This window comes from Durio zibethinus, chromosome 18, assembly GCF_047325235.1.
Source record: "Durio zibethinus cultivar Kanyao isolate XHJ-2024 chromosome 18, ASM4732523v1, whole genome shotgun sequence".
Taxonomy (NCBI): Eukaryota; Viridiplantae; Streptophyta; class Magnoliopsida; order Malvales; family Malvaceae; genus Durio; species Durio zibethinus.
The window spans coordinates 17,547,882-17,563,936 of NC_143179.1; the positions used below are offsets into that span (position 1 = coordinate 17,547,882).

The 16,055-nt window shown below is 29.1% G+C and overlaps 1 pseudogene; it reads left to right on the forward strand.

Annotated features, from left to right (window-relative positions):
* The first annotated feature begins 15,026 nt into the window (after positions 1 to 15,026).
* On the forward strand, positions 15,027 to 15,695 carry LOC111300984 (myrcene synthase, chloroplastic pseudogene; annotated as a pseudogene).
* The last annotated feature ends 360 nt before the right edge of the window (positions 15,696 to 16,055 follow it).

A 16,055-nucleotide genomic window follows, 5' to 3' on the forward strand; every position in this document is an offset into this window, starting at 1 on the left:
CAAAGAACAATGATTTAATGAAATTTAAGTCAAGATGGAGATTGTTAAGAAGATTAACTTAAAGGCCAAAAGATTTAGTAAAAGATTCATTTAATATTTTTTCAAGATTTGCAAAATATAACTTAATGTACAAGAAGACTTTTAAGGCAAGAATTATAAATTATTGGAGTCTCAATAGGGTTAGCCATGAAAAAAAAAGGTAAAGAGAGTTATAGAAATTTATGGAGTAGATAACTATAGAATTAGAAGACAATGAGAGGGCCACAATAGTGTGTTTGTTTGAATATTTGATGTGAGAATACTTCATAAAACTATATGAGAATGAGAGAATTCATGAGAATGTGTGCTTGTTTGTTTGATTGATTACATTTCATAAGATCAAAAGATAATAAAAAGGTTTGTATGTTATGTGATTGTTGATGATTTGATGTGTTTGTAATTCTTTAACTAGTGGATCTTTTCCTTCATCTGTGAATGTATATAAGTGTCGAATCATGTTAAATTACTATTTGTCATGTGAATAATTAATTATGGCTTATGTATGATTTTGCTTGCTTGATTGTTTAATTGATTGTACTTGTCATAATGGTTTTAGGAACTATTAGATGAAAATTTTAAAAATCTATTAAAACTTGAAGAGTCGCCACCAATGTTTTTTTGTTAGGTGTGATTAACCATCTAAAAATTTATCTTTTTAATAAAATCTTAATGTTAGTTAAAACTTATTAAAAATATGATTTTTTTTGTTTATGAAAAATAAAGTTGGATTCAAGAGTACTATAAAAGTGTGAGGAAAAATTAGCATCCTCACAACACCTATTTTAAAAACGATACCAATTAACTATATATTATCCCTTAACATTGATGAAAGTGATTTTACTTTTAATATTTAAAAATGATTCCCTCAATTTTTCCTATTGCAATAAAAATCCTTGTTTTTTTTTTTAAGAAACTCTTTTACTTGAAAAATAAATAAGAACCTTATATATTGAAATTTTTTTTAAAAATTCCAATACTTTGGTAATATTAGGAGGACCTTTCTCACCTAGCGATCTTTTAAGAATCACTACTCGAACTTTTTAAGAATCCTATTCTCAACAATTCATATTTATCTTTAAAATAAATATTTATAATGCATATAATAAAATGATACTCATAATTTAACCCAAATAATATTTTCTTTATAAAAATTTAGTTCTTATCTTTTTATTAAATAAAAAGTAAACAAAAATCATTATTGAAAATCATTCTAAATATCCCAATACTTTAGTGACATTTTAGAAAATCTTATCACCTAAATATTTCTAAAAAATCACTACTCAGACTTCTTTATGATTTCATTCTTGGAAGCTCACATTTTTAATTGATTAGTGCAAGTAATATTCATGCATTATTATTTCTAAAACAAACTCTCTTATTTTATATTTCTTTCATTTTTCAAACTTAAAAAACCAATAAGTAAATGAAAACCCTTTTATATTGAATATCTTTCTAAATACTCCAACATTTTGGTATTATTTTAGAAACATATTCTCACCTAAAGATTTTTAAAGATCACTACTCCAATGTCTTTAAAATCTCAACCTCAAAAATATTTTCATTTATTTATTAGAATTTCACAATAAAAATCTTACACTAACATAATTACCGAAAAATAAATTTATTTTCATAAAAATGTCTTTTTTTTATTTATTCATATATATATATATATTTAAGTCACTAACCCATATTAACAATCACTGAAACAAATAAATGTAAAGACAAAAACACATAAGAAAACATACCCAAATTAAACCTTTGAAGTAAGGCCTAAAACAAGTTAAGTATTGGACTCTATATTAGTAGCCCAAAATGGGCTCACACGAGTTAGGCCTCCATTGGGTTGTGGGTCCGATCAACCACCTCTTACGAAGAATAAGACCACCATCTTATTCATTAACACTTTTCAAAAATCATATTATGACAAGATGATTAGAAATGCCACAAAGACTTTTACAAACATGATGACTTATGAAGAAATAATAGAGAATACAATCAAGAGTGAAAAGCTCAATGGAAGAGATGCAAAGAAAAAGAAAGCTTCTAAGAAGATTGAAAGAGATGTTCAAGCTGTGACTTATGGGGGTAACATTTGCCTTGTATTACCTTCACCTAGTCTACCATCCCTACTATCCTGCTATAAACAATGTCTTAGCTAATCCCTACCTACATCAATCAATACCATAATTAGGATCTCAACAAAGCCTTTGCCAAGTACTTATTTATGCATCCTTACCTCAGTTTAACAACCCCGTAAGCAATCAAAGAAAACCACGAAACAACCAAGATAAAACTCACATTGATCTAATTCCTATTTTTTACACTAAGGTATTTTCTTAGCTTATTAAGAAATACCTTATCACATCAATCCATTTAAACCTATAGAAACCTCCCTACTCGAAGTGGTACAACGTCAATGCCCAATGCTAGTATCATTGTAGGAATGTAGTTCATTCAATGGAAAGTTACCTGTCTTTCAAATATAAAGTGCAAAGTTTGATCAAGGATGGCTTGTTAAACTTCAATAAAGATACAAGGTCGAGTGTTAGTAAGGAATCTTTTACCCGATCACATTGGGCATAGTGATAAAGAAAGATGGGGTTACTTGTCTTTTTTTTGGGATCATTTTGAAAGTAATGTTATTGCCTAAATGTTTTCACCTGTAAGCATCGAATGACCTTTTTGAACTTTAATTTTGTCTTTATCATTTCAATGAAATGGCAATGATGCATTTTCATTTGCTTTTTCACTCGAATCATTATTTTGTTTTTTTTGTATATCTTTTCGTATCTTTCTTTTTACCCATTATCCAATTCTAAGTAATGAATATTCAGACAATGATGATAATAATTTGGGATTCAATTTTGAAAACTCATTCAAATCAAATGAGATCGATAAAGCACAAGGAGTTAACATTGACAAAAATAGAGTTGTTCTTGCTAGGATGTGATCATTCGGCAACATTTGTCAATAAACTCATCATTTATCAATTTATGTTTTTCAAAAGGGTGCTCATGTTTAAAATAAAAATTGCCATCTTTTTTTTTACCTTTAATACAACAATAAAATAATCCATTTGTTACCCCTTTTTTAGCTTGTTATGATTCTTTTAAAAACAAACCCACTAAGGATCATTCTTTATACTAGGGAGCAAATTTTGAAAGAAGAACTATTCATAAAAAAAAAAAAAGGCAAAGGTCATAAAAGATCTAAAAGAAGCATACATAGAAAGAAGAAATAATTGTCTTGTGTTTAAAACCTCATGGAAAAGGAAAAATGTTGAAAATAAAAAAGTTTAAAATGATAAAAAATGAAAAAAATAAATATAAAAAGAAATGAGGAGATGCTTGTGAAGAAGGGGGTAGAATGCCATGGTACTTTATTTTGATAAGAAATGATCTTTTGGTTTGTAACCCTTTAAATTTACTTGTTTTGAGCCTATCTATTTTTTTTTATAAAACTGCATCGTAGCTACATTACATGTCTCAAAAGTTCATTTTGATTGAATGTGATCACTTAAGTTGAAGAAACATATGCTAAACTAAGGAATGCTTATGGTATCATTCAAGGATGATGAGATTATAATCCTTTCTAATGTTTAGGGATTGATTTTGAATTTGACAAATGATTGTGATAAATGAAGACTAAAAAAATAAAGGAAATGAGGAATGAAAAATAAGAAAAGAAAAAAAGCTAAAAAATAAAAAGCAAAAGAAAAAAAAGAAAAAACCAAGGAGTGACTCAAATTAAAAACCTGAAAAGGTAATTTGGATAGAAAATACTTGTGTTGAAAATAAAAACTAGGGCAAGGCAGATGAACTTAGAATGAAAGTTCAAAAACATTTGGAGATTCTACAAAACTAGGGCCAGGATGGATGAATTCAAAATGTTTTAGAAAAGAATTATGAATTAGAATTTAAAATTGTCTGAATATTTGATTGTTACTTTTCGTATAACCTGTAAGTACATAGACTAAGTACTAAAAGGAAGTATTCCAGTAGCATCTTCTCGTGGACTATAAAATGTAATGTTGGGTTACTTTTAAAGTACCAATGGTGAAACCCTAAGATATTATATCTAAACAAATAAAAATTTAGAGTTTGGTTGCAAAGAAAAGTATAGATTAAAAATGATGTGTAGGTAAGGATCTTAATTTCACCAACTATCACTTGAGAAGTAAAAAAAGATTAACAAAGACTAGATCTAAGAAAACAAGAATTTAAAGCTTGGAAATTAAAGAAACTTGCAAAGGTCAAATGCTTGTAGTGAACTTGGAACAAAGATTGCATGAAAAAAACTTAAAGAATATAAAAGAAAATGTAGTTGAATTTTGTAACAAATAAAAGAAAGCTTAAATCAATCTTGAAAGACAAAGAAAGCTTTGCCGAAATAAAGATTGTAAAAACAAATTTAGAAACTTAAAGTAATAAAAGAAAAGATTTTTGGAAAAATACTTCTTGAATTGAATTGAAAGAATTTAAAGAAACAAAAGCTTTGTTATTGGCAAATCTATTACCTAAGCCAATAATTCAACTATAGAAATAAAAGAAATAAAAACTAAGTACTATAAGAAAAAAAAGAAGTGAGGAATGGGATGATGGAAAAGGGATGAATGGCCTCCCTATTTATAATAGAAGGTTTGGCTAAAGGGGATAAGAATCCAAATGTGTATTCAAATTCAAACTAGAGGTGATAAGGCTTATCTTCATCTTAGTCAAATAGGACTTCCAAGCTTGAGCATGGTTGGCCAAATGTGATGGTGCAATATTGGCTTTTGATTGAATCTTGATAAAATCTTAATAATTCTCTTGCCTTAGATTTGGCTAAGGCTTGGAAATTCAAAAATAAGTTGATTTTTATCCAATTCATGAAATTCAAAAGGATAAAATCCTACTCTAAATCAAAATCTTTGAGGCTAAGCAATAAGTTTCATGGTGAGTTTCTAGTTTTTCTTGGCTGAATATACTTAGCCTTGATTGTGGAGAAAATGTATATAAAGGCTCTCTTGAAGTCTTGGCCAAATAGAATAAAGCTTAAAAAGTCCATGCTTTTGCAAATTAATCTTTCCTTTTGCATGGCTGAATGAATAGAATCCTTATACTACACAATTGCTTCATGGCTAAATAAAGGAGTCATGCTTGGATCAAAACTTCTCTTTGGCCAAACATGATAGAGTTCAAATAAACTTAGAATTACATGCAATCCTTCTTGGAAGTGGTTTAGTCGAATGTATCATTAGGAGAATCCTTGTGCAATTAAAACTCTATGAATATAGGATAAGGTGGTTTGGCTATAAGTTTTGAATATTGGGTCAAAATTGCTCTTTGTATGTATGACTTGCTTGAAAATGATATCCATGAGCTTAAAAACCTGAAATCCTGAAAACAACATGAAAAGCATCAAAATTCATCCAAATTTTAAAAATTAGCACCATTTTTACAAGTAAAAACTTTATATATTTAGATGCTATCACACTCCGACATTTAGATCTTTGCTTGTCCTTAAGTAAAACTTCAAATCAACAAATTAAATGTCAATAATCATACTTACAAAGTCAAAAACTACATAAATTTCTTATCATATATTATTGCATAATACAAAGTCAAGAATAAACATAGAATTTCAAGAAAGTCCTTAAAAAACAAGCTCTCAATATCTTATGCTCATTTCACATATACATATACTCAATCTTTAATTCATGCATATAACTCAAGCAAAAAGAATGTAAAACACTTCATCACATTTCAATTCAAAGATAGAATATATTTCATATATTCACTTTCTTTTTCCCTCTCCACTAATGTTAGACTTATATATGAAAAGGTTTTTGAGGCTTGTAATGCATGGCTTGGGTCAAGGTAGGAAAAAGAGAATTTTAGGCTCAAAATCGTAAGCTTACTTTCTTTCAACTTTTTGGACTTTAAACAAGTGAGAGCTCTTTTTGAAACTTTGACTTGTAAGTATGACTTTATTTTTTTTATTCATGGCATTTTTCTTTTGTTTTTTTTTAAACAATACTTAACCCTTTTAGGTTTCCTTAGGCTTTGCCATTTATGTTTGCCATTTTTTTTATTCACTGTGCCTCTCTTCCTCCAAAAATGATAAACATGTCCATACACAAGTAAACACAATGGTTTACATTAAACAAAAGAAAGGATAATAATAATCAAAGAAAAGGCTTATTGGCTTATTTTGTCGCTAAATTAAACAAAGAAAATGATTAATATAAAATGCTCAAAATAAAGGTACTAAGGATGCATCATAATGGGTGGGTTTGAAAAAAGCTTAAACGGTCCAAAGAACTACCTAGATCATCTATTGAGTTAAACACAGTTTAGGATTTCACTTTAAGGGTTAAGTAGGTGAATTCTATAACACTTATTCATCTCCTCAAATTTTCATGTAATTTCATATCTCATAAACTTTCACAAATATCATAGCATTTCACATAATGAGAATATAAATATATGCATAAAAATCATATCTAAAGAAAATTGTGCTTAAGAATTCCTTTCAAGTCTTATTACATTCATAATCAACTTCATATCATACTTTAGTCAATCTTGGAAAATATATACAACCCCAACTAAGGGAGCATCATAATGATTTTTAATATGTCAATTTGGTTTGAAAGTAAAAATGGATCAATATTTCAAAATCATTTCAAGTTAAAAAGTTTTCATTGTCCCTCTACACTTAAATGGAAAAATATATCAAACAATAAAGGAAAAATAAATACTCTCCAAATTCCTTTCAATGCCAAATACCATTTGCATAAAGTATCATCCTTGCTTCATTTCATTTTTAAAAACAACTCAAACAAACCTTTAAAAACATATTTGTTCTAATAAAAGAAAATTTAAGAAAACAAAAGGTATAATCATTAAAATAGAACTTGGGTTGCCTTCCAAGTAGCATCAATTTTGGTCAAGCTTGACCATACCTAAATCTATAAAAATCATCTTACTCTTTTGGGGAAAGCTTACCTTATTATCTTATTCTTTGTAGAATAACATAAACAGACTAGGTTTTGAGAGGTGTACTAGTTTTCCTAGTAGGCATAACATACATAGAACTTGAATTCCTTAAGGGATTGGAGTTAAGAGTTGCTAAATGATTCAGAGGGTAAGGAGGTTTATCTATTAAGTTAAACTTTATAAGGGTTTATCTTGCCCTGACTGCACTAACATCTTCTTCATCTCTAAGAACTAAAAAAATAAGAACTAAGAACTAAAATAAAGAAAATAAAGAAAGAATATGATGATGGAATAGCCTCCCCATTTATAATTGAGGATTTGGCCAAAGGGGATAAGAATACAATATGTGTTTTCAAATTTAAATTCTAGGTGATAAGGCTTATCTTCATCTTCTATGAGGCATAGTCGAATAGGATTTTTTCAAGCTTGAGCATGCTTGGCTAAATAGGGTCTTGATGGTGCAATCTTGGCCTTTGAATGAATCTTGATCAAATCTTGATAACTCTCATCCCTTAGATTTGGCTAAGGCTTGAAAATTCAAAAGTAAGTTGATTTTTATCCAATTCTTGAAATTCAAAATGGATAAAATCCTACTCCAAGTCAAAATCTTCAAGGCTAAGCAACAAGTTTCATGGAAAGCTTTCAATTTTTCTTGGTTAAATGTACCTAGCCTTGATTGTGGTGAAAATTTGTATAAAGGCTCTCTTAAATCCTTGGTCAAATAGGATGAAGCTTAGAGAGTCCATGCTTTTGCAAATTAATCTTTCCCTTGCATGGCCAAATGGATAAAGTCTTTATGCCATACAGTTGCTTCATGGCTAAGCAAAATAGTCATGATTAGATCTAAACTTCTCTTTGACTTAACATGATGAAGTTCAAATGAGTTTAGAAATTGAATGCAATCCTTCTTCAAAGTAGTCTAGCCGAATGCATCATTATGAGTCTTATGCAATTAAAACTCTATAAATATGGGATAAAGTGGTTCGATAATGAGTTTCCAATATTAGGCCAAAATTACTTCTTGTATACTTGCATGAAAATGATATCCATGAGCTTGAAAACCTAAAATTATGAAAATAACATGAAAAACACCAAAATTCATCCAAATTTTAAAAATTAGCACCATTTTTAATAGGAAAAACTCTATATATTTAGTTACTATCAATATTCGTTATTTGGATGTTACTATCCCATCTAAACAATTGTTAAAATAAGTTACCTTTGTTCATTTTCCTATTTGTTCTTCACCAGATTTATTTAATTCCTTTCTATAATGAATACCTCATTTCTCTAATGTATCTTGGTTTTTGCCACCTTTCATCATCATAACGAATAAAGGAAATGTATGATTGCATTAAATTGTCATGAAATTGGAATGATGATGAAATAAATGGTAATGTCCATAAAAGATCATCGTATCAATTTGAAAAATAATCTAGAATAGTGGGGGACACGAAATGAAAATAACAAAACAAGATAGAGATGATATTGGTATCCAAGGGCTTTACATTAAAAAACAAACTTTCAAAAAAACACCAATATTATAATGTTGAAGAATTGGTGAATTTTAGAGCTGTAAGTACTAGAAAGGTGAAAATGAAAGAACATAATATGGTAGAAAAAAATAAAGTCTTGAGATCTTTTTTTTTTACCACATTTGGGGGTGCAGGACACTATTTTTCATTGATACTTGCATTCAGGACATTCATCACATGTAGAAAGGATAAAAATGTCAATCTTCAATTGAAAAAACAAAATTTAAGGGCTAAGATTTTTACTTTTTGGATAAAGAAAACTTTCATAGATGAGATTTTTTATGCTTAAATGAAGATTTTTAGGATAAGATTTTTAACCCCTAATTAAGGAAATTTTTGTAAAAAATAAGAATTTAACAATTAAAGTAAGAAGAATTTTCAAGATTTGTTAAGCCTTGGTCAAGGAAAATATTGATTTTTAATGGCGTTAAACATTTAATTCAAAAAGCTATTTTCAAGATAAGGTTTTGAAAAGAGGACCTTTTACTTGCAAATCTTTAAATTTCTTTTAGTGAATCTTTGAAACCCTTGTGCAAATCTTTGAATCTTTTATGAATCTTTGAAATCTTTTTACGGTTCTTTGAACTTTTTCAAACCTTCGAAATCATTTACGAATCTTTGAAATAATTTTTAAGCTTTTGCAAACCCTCAATGCGAATCTTGAACATTCAATGTAAATCTCGAAATCTTCGATATTAATCTAAAAACTCTCAATGTGAATCTCAAACTTTCAAATGTAAATTTTTTACTTTTAAGATGTGAATCTCTTTAAATGTGAATCTTTGAATTCTAAATCTGAATCTCTAAAATTTTCATATGTGAATCTCTGAAATTTTTAGATGTGAATCTCTAGATTTTTCAAATAAGAATCTTTGATTTTTATGAATCTCTAAACCCTTCAAATGTGAATATTTGATTTCCAGATGTGAATATTTTAAATTTTTAGATATGATCTCTAAAATTTTCAACTGAGATTTTTTTATTTTTAAATGTGAATCTCTAAACCTATTATAAGTGAATCTCTAAAATTTTTAGATGTGAATGTCTAAATTTTTCAAATGAGAATCTTTAATTTTGAATGAGAATCTTTAAGTTTTTGTTTTCTTCATATGCAAATTTTTTAGAAAAGAATTGTTTTCAAAAGAAAATTTTAGTATCCACATGTATTTGTATTACATTTTTGCCTTTACATATTTGTAAAAGGCATCTACATAATCTTTTACATTTTCATAAGGCATTTGTATCATGGGAAGGGCATTTGCATTTGCATTGTTAGTAAGCATTTTTGCAAAATATCTACATTTGCATAAGAGCTGCTGCATTTGTACCGTCATTTTAGAAAAGATATTTCATCATAATGATGTTTGTAAAATTTTCAAATATTGAAAAAAATAAAAAAATTGTTAAATAAAAAAATAAAATAAGAGAAAGGAAAGAGTTTGTGGAAAACAAAAGGTTTCCAAAGAGTTTGGGAAAGGTATATTGTATCTAGAAAACAAATAGAATGTGAAAAGTTTTTTTTAGAATGGGAAAAAATGTTGAAAACTTTTTGGGATTTTCAAGATGAAATTTATCGAGATTGAGAATTCAAGCCCATAACATTAGTTAGATTGTCAAGGCTAATCTAGCCAACACAAAGTTTTGAGCCCAGTTAAGTGTTGGCACAAAGTTTCAAGCCAAGTTAAGTCGACACAAGATGAAAGTTTTAAGCTCAATCTGATTGACATAAATATGATTTAAACCCAGTTAAGTTGTCACAGGTTGAAATTTTTAAAGTTCAATGCCTTTAATTAAAGGAGATTTTTTTAGTATAAAATTTCTAAAATTTCAATACCTTTGATTAGAAGAGCCTTTTTAAATGAAAATTTTAAAATTTCTTAGCCTTTGTTTAGGATGAGCCTTTTGGATAAAATTTTAAAGTTGGGGAGCCTCTGGTTAAGGGAGCATTCATTAGTGTCAAAATTTATAGGACTTGTGCGCATAGTCTTTAAGTCCTTTGGGTAGGATTTGTAAGTCTTACGAGTTGAATCTACTTTATTGTCGATATTTGTAAAACCTTTAAACATAGACTCTAAGTCCTTCGAGTAAAATTCATAAGTTTTTCAAGTTGAATATGTTTAGTGTCAAGACTTGTAAAACCTCCAAGCATAAGCTCTAAGTTATCGTGATCTATTTTAAAGTTATGGAGTTTCTGATAAGAGGAGTTTTCATTTCAATTTATGTTCAAAAAGTTGTGAAACGTTTAGTGAGTCAACCTTTAAGTTTATTGACATTACTTCTAAAAAAAACATAAAAAACAAAGGTAAAATAAAAAAAATAAAAAATAAAAACATGTTTTGATTCATCGAAGCAAATAAAATTGTTGTTTATGTCTGTACCATATTCCTAATTCTTTATGATATACAAAGAATGATAGTTATAGACTCTTAATTTTATCTAGCTTAATTGAAACAAATCACAATTTTTATACTTCATTTAGGTCTATTTAATCATCTCTGTTTGGGTTTTGTCTTGCCAGGTTTGGTTATATGAGTCTTATTACACGGGTCACGTGGGTTTAGAAGCCTAAAGTTTAGGCCATTTAAGCTTAACAACCACTCATCCAAATCTTAAAAGCCAAAAGCCCATTAAATCAAAAATATTTTATTTTCCTTTCTAATTAAAGAACTAACCAAAATTGAATAAAAAATAGAATAGATGTGCCACGTACAACACTAGGAACAGGTAGAGGTGTAATCGATTGAGTTCAAGTTGATACAGTATTAAGCTTGAGCTTGAGCTTAATTCAAAATTCGAGGCTCGAAACTTGGCTCGAACTCAATTGAGTTTTATTTTTCTAGCTCAAGCTCAACTGAAGATAGAAATCGAACTACTCAAGTTTGCTCAATTAGGCTCAATTAATATGTAAAATAAGTTCGATTCTTATATTCGACAAAAGCTAGATTATTTATGCTCGTGTTTGTGCTCGAGCTCAAGCTCAAGTTTGAGATATTTTATTAATTAAAATAATAAAAATATATTTAAATATAAAAGCTCGATTAGGCTCACGAACTATTTGAGTTGGGTATAAGAATGCTCGAACTCAACTAGATCGATAAGTTAAGCTATTCAAGCTAGAGCTTGACTTGATAATAATTAAGATAAATTCGAGTTTTATTTAAATCAAACCCCAGTCGCTTGCGAGAACTAATGTGTCATTTACACCTTTAGGAATATGAGCTGTTAGCCTTGCATTTCAGCCGTCCTACTCACTGAACTGCTAAGCCACCCTACTAGCCACCATTATAGCCGAAACTAAACTACCATTAACCCTTCATCTTACCCATAGCCCCTCACCTTATCCACCAAATCTCTACCTGAACCTAAAAGTTGAAAATGCTTATACAAACTAAACAGAGAAATCAACAAAAAGAAGCTATTTTTCTTGGGCACCAAAAGCTCTACTAAAGAAAACCCTGTGAACAACCCACCTTTATCAACACCCTTAAACTACAATCACCAACAGCACCATCACCCACCCTAGAGAACAACACTGTCTTAAGCAAAAACTAACCATTAGTAAGCAAAAACTAACCATTAGTAAGCAAAAACCCACCCTACCATGACCCCAAAAAACCAAATCTCCACCATTAAACAATAACCCACTTACACAAACCACTATCAACCACCAAAAACCAATAAAAAAATGCAAACAAAAAAAAAATCCCTTTTACAGGTAACAACAGCTGAATTCACTAATTTTTTTTTTTTTACAAATATCAAATTTGGGATTTTGGATTTGTTTTGTTAAAAGAGATTTTAGGCTAGGTTTTTTTTGGAGGAGAGGAAGCCTAGTACAAGGTGAGAGACATAGTTGAAAATGGTGGTTTTTGAAGTGATGGAAGATGGCGATTTTCTTGTTTGAAGAGGAAACTTTCATCCTAGGTTTAGGAAAATCTACAAACTTTTGGGAAAATCTAATCTTGTAGGTTGAAAAAGGGGATCAAGGGGAGCTACTGGGCATTTTTTGGGAGCTAACCAACATTGGCCAGTGGCAGTCGACGATGTTTAAAGGTAGAAGAGGCAACAGTTGATGGTGGCAAATCATAGGAATCTGAGATTAGGTGGCTGATGTTCTTGGATTTTAAGAGTGTTGGAAACTTTTTTTTTAGAGGAAATGTTTGAAATGAAATAAATAAAACTTATCTTTTGTAGAAAAAAAAATCAAACAATTGATAAGCTGAACCTGACCCGATATCTACACACTCAACTCGTGCTAGGCTACAGCTGACAATTCTTGGATTAGTTTAATTTAACTGTAACTGAATTGGTCAAACCATGGCTGAATTGGTCGAATATGTCTAAACACCTAAACTAATATAAGGATCCGTTGAACCAGATCAGACTATCATTGAACCATTAACCAATTTCGATCAGTCTTATTGGGTAATTTATTTTATTTTTTTTACTTTGTTAAGTTATTTATTTGTTTATCTATGTACTTTTAAATTCTTAAAAATAAATATATATATTTTAAAAAATGTTATAATATCTTTGTAAAATAAATAAATCCTCCAATTATAATATATTAAGGAATTGTGAGCAGTTATTCCTTAAAAGTCTTTAGGTGAGGATATTTTTCTAAAATGATACCAAAGTATTAGAGTATTTAGGAAGATATTCAATATAAGAGATTTTTGTTTATTTACTTTTATATTGTTAAAATTGAAAAAAAATTTAAAAAATGAGTTTTTTAGGAATAAAATTACATATAATAATGTATGAATATTATTGGCATTAATTAATTAAAAAATATGAGCCAAAGATGATATTCTAAGAAATTTTAAATGGTAATTCTTAAGAAATCCTTAAGTAATTTTTCTAATGTTATCAATATATTAGAATATTTCAAGAAATTTTCAATAATAAGTTTCTAATTTATTTTTCAAATAAAAATAAAATAATATTTTTTATTTAACGAAAAAGAAAAAAATAAATTTTTTTGAAGGAAATTAAACAAATCAAAATTATGATAAAAAAGGTTAAAATTTTATTTTTAAATATCAAAATTAAAATTTTTTTGTCAATATTAAAAGATAACACATAATTACTCTATAACATTTTAAAATAGGTACTGTGAGGTGTTAATTTTTTTTCATATATAATTGCACTTTCAAACTCAATTATTTTCATAGACTCAAAAATTATCTTTTTAATAAATTTTAATTAATTTTAAATTTTATTAAAAAGATAAGTTTTCTTAGTGGTTACAAAAATAACTAATTAAATATGCAAAGAAAAATATAAATTAAAATATAAAAAATAAAAATAAAAATATAAAAAATAAAAATAAAAATAAAAACAAAAGAAACTTTTTATATTTTTCAATTCGCGTAGTGGTTACAAAAATAACTAATTAAATATGAAAAGAAAAATAGAAATTAAAATATAAAAAATAAAAATAAAAAGAAAAGAAACTGCCGCATGGCAGGTCTTATATATAGTAAGTCAAATTTACGATGATTAATATATAGGATATAAATAGATAGATATTCCGGTGGTTGAAGGTATGGTAATCGCAAATAAAGGCTTTGAAGGCTTGAAAACGCTGCCCTAAATTTCTTGGCCCATCAGCCTCATTTGTTCGATACATAATCTGTCTTCGTGGTGGATGGCTGACGGGAATTGCGATAATCAAGTTGTATTTGGTTGGATTCCTTGGCAGAATGGGCTTTTTGACGGCTGCAGATCTTAAGAAGAAAATCATGGCTAATTGTTATGTCACAAGACGTATGAGCTACCAACCACCTTCGTCGCCATTTTTTACTTCACCAAGTCATTCGTTTTACTCAACTAGATTCTCGAAATTGCACGATTGTAGGAAGCTTAGCTACCTTACTACATCAGCTCACCACAGACTTCTGTGAACATAGTCGATTGTTTTGAACAATACATTATTCTTAGAATTCAAACAAAAATGGTTGGAATTCGAACTAAACTTCAACTAATGTGATTTTTTACGCACTTAATCATGTTTACGTACTTTAAATTCATTGGATCTAAAATATCTAACCAAATACAAGTTGATTAATGGTCTTTTCTCGGATAGGTAGTTGTTGGTCACGTTGATGGTCTATATAGTAGTATATATTGGCATGTTGTGTCACGAATTATATCTCAAGAGACAACAAAAAATTAACCCAACTTCTATAGTTCCAAATTAAAGCTTTCTTCATGGCTCTTCAATCCTCCAAATTTTTGGTTGCTACCGCCAAAGTTTTGGATCAAAAAATTGTTAGGCGATCTGCTAATTACCATCCCACAATTGGAAGGACGATTATATTCAGTCGCTCAAGAGTGATTATATAGTATGCAGAATGCTAATTATCAATAATTTTTTTTTAAGCATGACAGGTAGCTAACAGAATTCCTTATCGTCGATGTATAGGGCGAATCATATGGTGAATGAGCAGTGAAACTGGTGGGAGAAGTGAGAATGATGCTTGAAAAAGTGGTGGATCCTTTGCAGCAGCTCGAGCTAGTCGATGCGTTGCAGAGACTCGGATTATCTCATTTCTTTGAAAATGAAACCAAGGGGATTTTGGAGTGCGTAAGGGCTGATCATACCAATTTATATGCTACATCACTTGAATTTAGGCTCCTAAGGCAGCATGGCTGTAATGTAACTCCAGGTAAAAGTCCAAGTAGTAATTAATTTTGTGTAAATATAAAATAAAAAAAATTGGAGAAATATTGATAATTACAATTGAAATGTTTATTACAAGCAGAGGTTTTCTCCCATTTCATGAACGAGATAGGGAACTTAAAGGCAGGTTATTGTGAGGAATGGAAAGGGCTGCTGAGCTTGTATGAAGCTTCATACCTTTTGTTTGAGGGTGAGAGCATCTTGGAGAAGGCAAGAGATTGTGCAGCAAAACAACTCAAAGAATATCTGAAGCAGAACAAGGATGAATATGATGCGTCGATGCTAGTGGATCATGCTTTGGAACTTCCACTGCATTGGAGAATACCAAGGTTGGAAACCAGATGGTTCATAGATGTGTACCAAAAAAGACAGGACAGACATCAGAGTCTTCTGGACCTTGCTAAATTGGACTTCAATATGTTGCAAGCTGTTCATGATCTAAGCCATGCTTACAAGTAAGTTCGTTCAAATTTAAAGTTTTTTTTTTTTAAATATTCGGCCAATAGGAAAAATCCTGTGCTACGCCACAAAGATATTATAAATACTAGTGTGAACGCCCGCGCAATACTGCAGGTTTGTTTTAATAATGAAAAAAAAAATTTCATGAAAGAAAAGTAGAAAATGTAGTAACTTGAAGTCAGAGTTTTTAAATTATTCCGAAAAAACAAAGAATAATAGATAATGTTTAAAACAGTTTAAAAAAAAAAACAAAGGATAATAAATAATTTCTAAGTTACTGGTGTGGATCATCATATTTTGACCCAGTGAAAAGAAGACATTTCAATAATAGGAAAGATAATCGAGAGTTGTTAATTAGAG